General features: G+C 45.4%; 1 pseudogene; it reads left to right on the forward strand.

Annotated features, from left to right (window-relative positions):
* Positions 1-513: 513 nt before the first annotated feature.
* Positions 514-9,591, forward strand: LOC141048260 (sialidase-3-like; annotated as a pseudogene).
* The last annotated feature ends 517 nt before the right edge of the window (positions 9,592-10,108 follow it).

Raw genomic sequence — 10,108 nt, forward strand, 5'->3', positions numbered from 1 at the left:
CCCGTAGTAAAGCCCTTCAAACAGGGCCAGAATGGAATACCCGGAGGACACAGGTGCTACCTCCAGTTAGACCCCAAACACGTGGCAGCTGTCCCAGCTGGACCAAAAAGGGATAACAGTAGTTACAGCAGAGTCCGTAATGAGACAGGTCATGGATCCAGGTAGTTGGTAAGGAGTCGGTTCCAGTAACTTTCACACAGTCCTTGGACTCGGATGGCTGTTGTCGGAACGGGATGGCTTTCGCCCAGATGGTTGCAGATATAAGCAAGAAGCACAGGATACTGATACTCTGTGGAGACAGATAGCATTAGACAATGCAGAGACTGCAGACGCAGCACAGACAGGTTAGCATGAGAACCGGCTGTAGCAATGATTGATACGTGTTGCTCCGGCGCTCTCCCTTTGGAGGAGAGGCCAGAAATAGCAGCCAGTGCGCTGCCATTGGATAATTGCACTTTTTGAAAAATGCACACCGTCCCTTTAAGAAGGCAGGAAAGCAGGTGGGCGGGCCCTAATAGCTCTAGTTACAGGTCTGCCGACAGGACGCCAGGAGGTGGAGGCAGGCCTGCATGCAGAGCAGCAGCATAAGACCCAGAGGAGGCTGGCTGCCGCCTAAGGACAGCGTGCGAGGCTGGAGGTGAGTGCCCAGAATGGAGGGCAGCGGCAGACCTGGATGCAGAGCCAGGACGGGGACAAGGTGTAACAGTGGCAGACCTGGACGCAGCGCCAGGACGGGGACTGGGTGTAACACAAATACTCAGCAGTGAGGGACACTCACTTCAGGAGACTGTCCGATCTCATCACAGATTTCAGCTCCATGATGGAGGAAGAGAGCAGTGCGGCATATGACTGCGGGGGAGAGAGCAGCGCAGTATGTGAGCATGGGGAGAGATCAGCACAGTATGTGAGCATGGGGGAGAAAGCAGCACAGTATGTGAGCAGCGCAGTGTGTGAGCATGGGGAGAAAGCAGCACAGTATGTGAGCGCGGGGGAGAGAGCAGAGCAGTATTGTTTGGCGTCGGGTTCCGGGTGCTGAAAGGCAGGAATCCCGAGCTTTGCCGTCGACGGTCTCCCATTCCTCTTCAGCCGCAGTGGAGCCTGCCGGCAGACTCCTCGATCCCAGCGTTCTGCTCACACCAGCAGTGTGGGATCAGTTGCTGCTGCCACCTCTGGTCCAACTATGACAATGCAGCCTGGCCAGCAGCAAAAGGCTCCAGAGTTTAAGTCCTTCCTTCGGTCCACTGAGCATGCTCGTGGGACGATCTCCCTTTGGGGATCGGGGGTCACATGCTCAGGTCCTTCTCCTGCTCACATTGTATCTTCAGGAGGGTCCCGGAAGGACGTCGCTATAAAAGGTTTGTATGGCCGCCCCGACATGCGCTATGATAGACGCTGAGGCTATAGTGTATGTTTGATGATGGATGTATGAGACTGGTGACTGACTCATTAAGGTTCCCACTCCTTGGATATTACGCATGTGTTAGGGTTTAGGAATCAGAGTCAGCACCGTTGCTCTGACACCGCTTAGCGCCGCAGTGTAACTACGCATCACTCTCTAGCACCCTGGGGCGTCGGCCAGTATAGGCCTCTTGAACCACTGCTACCGCAGCGTCCTCCAGAGTAGCGCAGTGCGCCATATGTGCCCTTTCCAGCTCAGTTGTCAGGCTGGTTAGTGGCATCCCTCTGGGCAGACATTGCACCCGCTCAGAGCGGGGTTCACATTGCTGTGATCTGTTATTTTAACAGGTCTCACCTATTCGCCGGCTGGTGCGAACTCCGTGGTGTAACGGAGTTCGTCCATGCAAGCACTGGGCCAGTGGTTTCCCGCCGGTGTCCGGCTTCCTCCTATGCTCATCTCTCCTCATTGCTTAGCTGCAGTTTGTCACCTCTGCACGGTTGGCCCCGGGCTGTGAACGCACCTCATATATTATTCCATCTTTATTATTTGATGCATTCTGCCAGCCCATAACAAGTATGTGAGCGTTGGGGAGAGAGCAGCGTGGTATGTGAGCATGGGGGAAATAGCAACACAGTATATGAGTGTGGAGGAGAGAGCAGGGCAGTATCTGAGTGTGCAGGAGAGAGCAGCGTGGTATGTGAGTGCAGGGGAGAGAGCTGAGCAGTGTGAGTGAGAGTGCGGGGGATAGAGCAATTTGTGAGCGTGGGGGAAAGAGAGCAGCACAGTGAGTAAGCACATGCCATAGACTTCGAGAAAGAGAACAGTCCATAGCCCCATCCATCGTTCCTACAGTCCCTAGCCCTGCTTTACAGTTGCTTTAGCAAATGTAATGTGTTGTTGGCCTGCCAATTAGGCTTGTTTGAATTTGATCATTTAAATTTGATGTAGATAGATAATATATAGCTAGATAAATAATAAATAGATTGATAATAGATAGATAATAAATAGATAGATAATAGATTGATAATAGATAGATAATAGATTGATGATAGATAGATAATAGAGTGATGGTGTTTCCCTTGCAATAGTCTTATGACCGTGTCCCGGGTTTTGTCTTCCAGAATCATTGCCGCCATGAAGGCCTCACAACCGGAGAGGACGCCGCCGTTCAAGAAAGAGTCCAATGACTGTGTGTACTGGACCCCCGCACTCCTCTACATCCCCGCGGAGAAGCGTGAGAGTGACGCTGAGGTGGACAGCCTGGTCATGAGGAGGGGCATCTACAAGACCGGATATGTGTCTGTAAGTTTACTGCAGATGTCTCATAGGCAGCGCCGGTGGTCACCCGTCATCTCACAAATGCCCGTCACCCTATTTGGTGTTTAGACTTTTTTAAGCAACTTTTTGGTTTTGCTTTATGGCGGAAAATAAAAACTGACACGGCTTTACAAACAGTCCCGATTAAGCATCTCCTACTGTTGTGTGTGTACACAGCACCTATACCAACTGATGTGTCACCATGGTAACATACAGGGCCAGGTGTAGACAAAGTGGGGCCCAGGGTAAAAGTTTAAAGTGGAACCATAAATGCTCACGCATTGCTCCATCCATCACACAGAAACATATCGGCTGTGAAACGAGCGACAATATTGCAGTGAATTGAAGCTTGTTTCTCTGCCTCTTTACACAGCAGGATGAATGGCGGGCACGGAACCATCACTCATAGGTTCTGTCCACATGCAGTGTCAGGTCATCAGCAGCACATTCCCTGACCTGTTTACACCAATGTGCTGCCGAGAACTAGGATTTTTGTTCTAGAATAAAGAGTCCAATAAATCAGCAGCATTTTGCCTGTTCATTGGGTGATCGCCGACATGTTTACTCCAATGAACTTTCGTCTGCAATGATGGAATAATAGACAAAATCATAGTGTATGTTACACACATATGTATGTGGACAGCACCACGTATACACATGTATATACACAGAGCACATATACACAGCACACAAATATGTACAGTGCCTACAAGTAGTATTCAACCCCTTGCAGATTTAGCAGGTTTACACATTCGGAATTAACTTGGCATTGTGACATTTGGACTGTAGATCAGCTTGGAAGTGTGAAATGATGCACTGCAGCAAAAAAGAATGTTATTTCTTTGTTTAATTTTTTTTTAAATTGTGAAAAGTTTATTCAGAGGGTCATTTATTATTCAACCCCTCAAACCACCAGAATTCTGTTTGGTTCCCCTAAAGAATTAAGAAGTATTTCAGGCACAAAGAACAATGAGCTTCACATGTTTGGATTAATTATCTTTTTCCAGCCTTTTCTGACTATTTAAGACCCTCCCCAAACTTGTGAACAGCACTCATACATGGTCAACATGGGAAAGAAAAGGAGCATTCCAAGGCCATCAGAGACAAGATCGTGGAGGGTCACAAGGCTGGCAAGGGGTACAAAACCCTTTCCAAGGAGTTGGACCTACCTGTCTCCACTGTTGGGAGCATCATCCGGAAGTGGAAGGCTTATGGAACTACTGTTAGCCTTCCACGGCCTGGACAGCCTTTGAAAGTTTCCTCCCGTGCCGAGGCCAGGCTTGTCCGAAGAGTCAAGGCTAACCCAAGGACAACAAGGAAGGAGCTCCGGGAAGATCTCATGGCAGCGGGGACATTGGTTTCAGTCAATACCATAAGTAACGTACTCCACCGCAATGGTCTCTGTTCCAGACGAGCCCGTAAGGTACCTTTACTTTCAAAGCGTCATGTCAAGGCTCGTCTACAGTTTGCTCATGATCACTTGGAGGACTCTGAGACAGACTGGTTCAAGGTTCTCTGGTCTGATGAGACCAAGATCGAGATCTTTGGTGCCAACCACACACGTGACGTTTGGAGACTGGATGGCACTGCATACGACCCCAAGAATACCATCCCTACAGTCAAGCATGGTGGTGGCAGCATCATGCTGTGGGGCTGTTTCTCAGCCAAGGGGCCTGGCCATCTGGTCCGCATCCATGGGAAGATGGATAGCACGGCCTACCTGGAGATTTTGGCCAAGAACCTCCGCTCCTCCATCAAGGATCTTAAGATGGGTCGTCATTTCATCTTCCAACAAGACAACGACCCAAAGCACACAGCCAAGGAAACCAAGGCCTGGTTCAAGAGGCAAAAAATCAAGGTGTTGGAGTGGCCTAGTCAGTCTCCTGACCTTAACCCAACTGAAAACTTGAGGAAGGAGCACAAGATTAAAGTCCACATGAGACACCCAAAGAACCTAGATAACTTGGAGAAGATCTGCAAGGAGGAGTGGGCCAAGATAACTCCAGAGACCTGTGCCGGCCTGATCAGGTCTTATAAAAGACGATTATTAGCTGTAATTGCAAACAAGGGTTATTCCACAAAATATTAAACCTAGGGGTTGAATAATAATTGACCCACACTTGTATGTTTAAAATTTATTAAAATTTAACTGAGCAACATAACTTTTTGGTTTGTAAGATTTATGCATCTGTTAATAAATCCTGCTCTTGTGTGAAGTTTGAAGGCTCTAACTTATTTGCATCTTATCAAACCTGCTAAATCTGCAGGGGGTTGAATACTACTTGTAGGCACTGTATATAAATAGCACACAAATGTATAGAGTACACATGTATGCACAGGACACATACACACATGTATACAGAGGACACATACAAACATGTATGCACAGGACACATACACACATGTATACACAGAGCACACACACACATGTATGCACAGGGCACATACACACATGTATGCACAGGGCACACACACACATGTATACACAGAGCAAATACACACACGTATACACAGAGCACATACACACACGTATACACAGAGCACATACACGCATGTATACACAGAGCACTCACACACACACAGATCACACATACACATGTATACACAGAGCGCACACATATACACAGAGTGCACACACATGTAGAGTGGCATGTAAATTTGGGCACTCCTGGTCAAAATTACTATTATTGTGAACAGTGAAACAAGTTGAAGAGGAAATGATCTCTAAAAGGCCTAAAGTTACAGATGACACATTTCCTTTGTATTTTAGGCACATATATTTTATCTTTTACTTTTTAAAAATTACAAAAATGAAAATGGGCCAATGCAAAAGTTTAGGCACCCTGCACGGTTAGTACCTAGAAAGAAAACACAAAAATTGAGCTTGATTTAAGTTGGTATACATGCAGCATATAAATGCATGTTCACTTTGGCCATAAAGCATACAAAACCTACAAGAAGCAAAATAAATATAAACCCTACTGTAACTAAATAAGTAAGAAGCAAAAATGCATTTAAATAGCTCATGGTTCTTAGTAATACTGTATTTGATAAAAATTGCATAAAAGCCATCCCACCATCAGCAAAGTGACCCTGATCTGGACAGTCCTACACTGTCTAATATTAAAAACTTTACCATGTGTCAGAGCTGACCTCAGTGTGTGAACAAGGGCAGACAAAAGGCCCGGGTCTCGACCTGTGGACACAAGTCTAGGGAAGACTTTAAATGTTATTAGTACCTAGTAGCACCCTCCTTTTGCCACTATCACAGCTTGTAAACGCTTCTTGTACCTAGACAAGAGTCTTTCAGTTCCTGTCTGAGGGATTTTCCTCCATTCTTCCTCGGAGAATTCCTCCGGTTCTGTGAGATTCCTGGGCCATCTTCCATCCTCTGCTATTTTGAGGTCTAGACACAGGTTTTCAATGATGTTCAGATCAGGGGACTGTGAGGGCCATTGTAAATCCTTCATCTTGTGCCTTTTGAGCTTGTCTATTGTGGATTGAAATCTTGCCAAATCAGACAAGGTGATTTTCTGGATGTGTTTTCTCATTTTGACTCTCATAGTTGTGGTCTACCTATGATGTCAATTACAGGCCTCTCTCATCTTTTTAAGTGGGAGAACTTGCACAATTGGTGGCTGACTAAATCCTTTTTTTCCCCACTGTACGTTCCTACACTATAGAGGACAGCCTGTCTACTCTTGTTCAGTTCATCTAGGCTCCTGCAGGGTACAGGACCTTTTCAGGGTACAGGACCTTTGGTAAGAAGATGGTCTCGTGATTTTAAAAGAGTAGTAGGATTTCTATTGACATCAGAAACTGCCCTGATAATCTATCCAGTTTCTGTTCGTAATTGATGGGGGCCCTTATTGTGATGGAGGCCCTGGGCAGTTGCCTAGTTTCTTTTGCGGCTACACCCAAGGGTAACAGACCAAGAAACCGCCCTGTGTATAGTCTCCATTAGAACTTGTGTTATTCTGCTCCATCTCAGAGGATGTAGAGGCGTATACATCTGTACCGGAGTCCACACACATACACCTCCAAATGATGGAAAGTTAAAAAAAAAAGTTCCGGGTCTTAGAAAATGACAACACAAACACATTTGCCATTACTCTCACCCGTCCCTCTAATAAAATTTATTTTTTGTGACTGTTTTATACTCACTTTCCAAAGTGGAGAGAGTGTTGTGAAATAGTAAAAAGTTGCACATTTTTGCCCCTAATATGTGTGAATTTTTGACAATAAAAAAAAACTGGAACAAAGAAGTCACAATATATATTTTCAGTTTGTAATTCCATATTTCTTTTCTCAAGACCTCCGCTTGCTGTTAGTGAATTGAACTATTCTTGTTTATAGGCTGAAATGCTTTTCTTAAGGGGTCGAATGATAGCGTGGTGTGAAGTCAAGTTTGTAAAGTAAAATTCCGATCATCAAGCACATGACAATCTGGAACCTCCGATGGTCAAAATAAGAGCCCAGTAGTAAAAGGACTGGGGGGGGGGGGAGTGATCAGGGTTAATGGAAATGGGGAAGTTATTAGATTACTCTCAAGGGTCCTCTTAGCTATCAAAGATCACAGAATGGACACCTTAATAATGCAAACTGCAGACCAACATCCTAAAGGATATAGACACCCCAGACCAGCCCCGAAAACAAATACAGACCACCGATACATACAGACCGATAAAACACACAGTACATACAGTATCCCAGACCTGTCGCCTTTCAGACCGGACTCCTAAGTAAATTTAGACCCCAAACCAGACCTCAACATTTATGGAGACCTCAGACCAAATATCCTATTTAAATATAGACCTCCGACTACACATCAGATGACTAATTACATAACCCCAGACTGGGACATTCAGTAAATACAGACCCCATACCAGGTCTCTAAATAAATACAAACCCTATGAATATCATAACCCCAAACCCTAAATAACTACCAACCCCATTAATAAATACAAACCAAAAACAAATACAGACCTCAGCCCAGCCCCTTAAAATAAATAGACACCAGTCCGACGCAGTAAATTCCGTACATTTAAATCCTAGACCAGACCCATAAAAATAAGCAAACCTGACCCCATACAGGTCATAGACCAGACTACTTAGTAAATCTGCAAACCAGAATTTATAAGGCCCAACACCAGTAAATATCGATTCCTGATGAGATCCTGACATTTTTAGTGACCTTAGACCCATAATTATATACTGACACTTGTCTAGTTCATTCAGTAAATACAGACCAGAAACTAGACCCCCAAAAACATGCAAATGATCTGAATAATATATATCCAAGACCTCGCAATAACTACAAGCGCCAGGCCTGACCCCTTAATATACACAGACCCCAGACCAAACCCTGTATATCACAACAGACCAGGTTCTCTAAATAAATCCAGAACAAAGACCAGACCATGAAATTACTACTGTGAAAAATGAGGATGAATGAACTCATGGAGATCAACATCCAACACTGCGGAGACACCATCACATGTTTCTCAACGCAGTGATTCTAGAGCAATGCCCCCATCCCTTATGGGAAATATGCAAAAACATGCAAAATACAAGCCGCGGAGACACCATCACGTTTCTCAACGCAAGCATTGCTCCTACTAGCCATGCCATGCCATGTTTTGGCATAGGTGGTTTCCTTCATTGGAGACTGCCCTTCCCGGGGAAAGACCTGGCTAGTCATTGCTTGCGTTGAGAAACATGTGATGGTGTCTCCGCGGCTTGTGTTTTGCATGTTTTTGCATGAAATTACTACTGACCTTAGATCCCTAGTCTATTTTACCAGACCCCTATATATCTACAACCATAAGCCTGACATTTAAATAAATACAAACCCCAGACCATACCCCAAAAGAAATATAGTCATTACTTTACAATTCTATGTATTTTATATATTTTCAGTGGGAATGCCTCCAGAGTTTACACGATATCTGCCCGAAAAATCATCATATGATCAACCCCTGTCCGGTCTACGAAGACGCCACCAAGACCCTGTTCCTCTTCTTCAACTGTGTCCCCAAACGCATAACAGAAGAGCGCATGAGAAAATGGGGGAACAGTTCCAAGCTCTGCTACTCCACCAGACAGGACTGCGGGAAAACGTGTAGCGCCCCTTAGACATCACTGACGTGACGAGCGGCGTCAGGAACCTAGCCACACTCTACGTGTCTCCTGGCCATGGCATCCACACCCAATGTGGAAAACTCGTGGTCCCAGCCTATGTGTATGTTGCCAAATTATGGTGCATATGTTGGTGGTCCACCAAAGCTCATGCATTTTACATTTAAAGCGAGGACCAAGGCAACCGGTGGCGCATATCAGAACTAATCGAAAAGCACGAGTGCAGAGAATCTCAACGGGGAGAAATGATGTCTGAAGACGGTCAGAAAATGCTATACTGCAATGCACGGAGCACATCCAAGAAGCGTGTGGAGGCACTGATGCTAAACTTCGGAGGTGAATTTAAGATTGCCGAAAAAAGTCGTAAGTTGAAAGAGTCAGAGAAGGGTGGATGCTCCGGCAGCGTCTTGGGTTTTCCAGGTCTTCAACAGCCGGGTCAGGAGCGTCGTCACTGGCTTCTTTTCTCACACCCAGCAAAGAAAGACAACAGAGATTTGGGCATCTACCTGAACAAGTCACCTCTCTCGGAGGCCTGGTCTAAGCCGTGGGTTTTTCATGACGGCCCCTCAGGATACTCAGATCTTGCTGATTGTAAGGATGCTAATACATTTGCAATCCTCTTTGAGAGTGGAGCTGAGGCGCCTCACGAGGAGATCAACTTCTGTCTGTTTACTGTGGAAGTTGTCCTGGAAAATATCAACAAGAAGAAAAGTCTGTTCGCCATGTTCAGGAAGTGACCATATCAAGATCCCAAGGGCGTTCTACCCTAAAATAATATCCTTAAAAATATAAGAATCGGAGACATCTATCTGTCAAGTGGACGAAAAATCTTGTATTTTAGAAATGTTATCAGTTATAGCTGGGTGACAACCAATATGACTGCCATTTCTGGGGCATGCCCCAACCTAGCATACCTCAATACATGTCACAATGAAAACATGTCCTCTAATGGACCCCATACTGGATACGCGACACTCGGGCCCAATAAATTCAAATTAACATACATCTAATCTAATACTGACCCGAATCCAGAACCCCCAAACATAGGCCCTTCAAAAAAAGAGTCCCAACAACACCCCCTCCATAAATTCAGCTACCAGACAAATAAATATAGAAGACCAGACACCTAAATAAATACAGGCCCCAAACCCTAAATATATACAGGCCTTACACCAGACCCCTAAATAAATTCAGCCACCACACATGTAAATAAATATAGGTCCCAGACCAGACCCCTCGATACAGATCACAAAC

Source organism: Dendrobates tinctorius, unplaced genomic scaffold (genome assembly GCF_039654945.1).
Source record: "Dendrobates tinctorius isolate UK_male_01 unplaced genomic scaffold, ASM3965494v1 ptg000134l, whole genome shotgun sequence".
Classification (NCBI taxonomy): domain Eukaryota; kingdom Metazoa; phylum Chordata; class Amphibia; order Anura; family Dendrobatidae; genus Dendrobates; species Dendrobates tinctorius.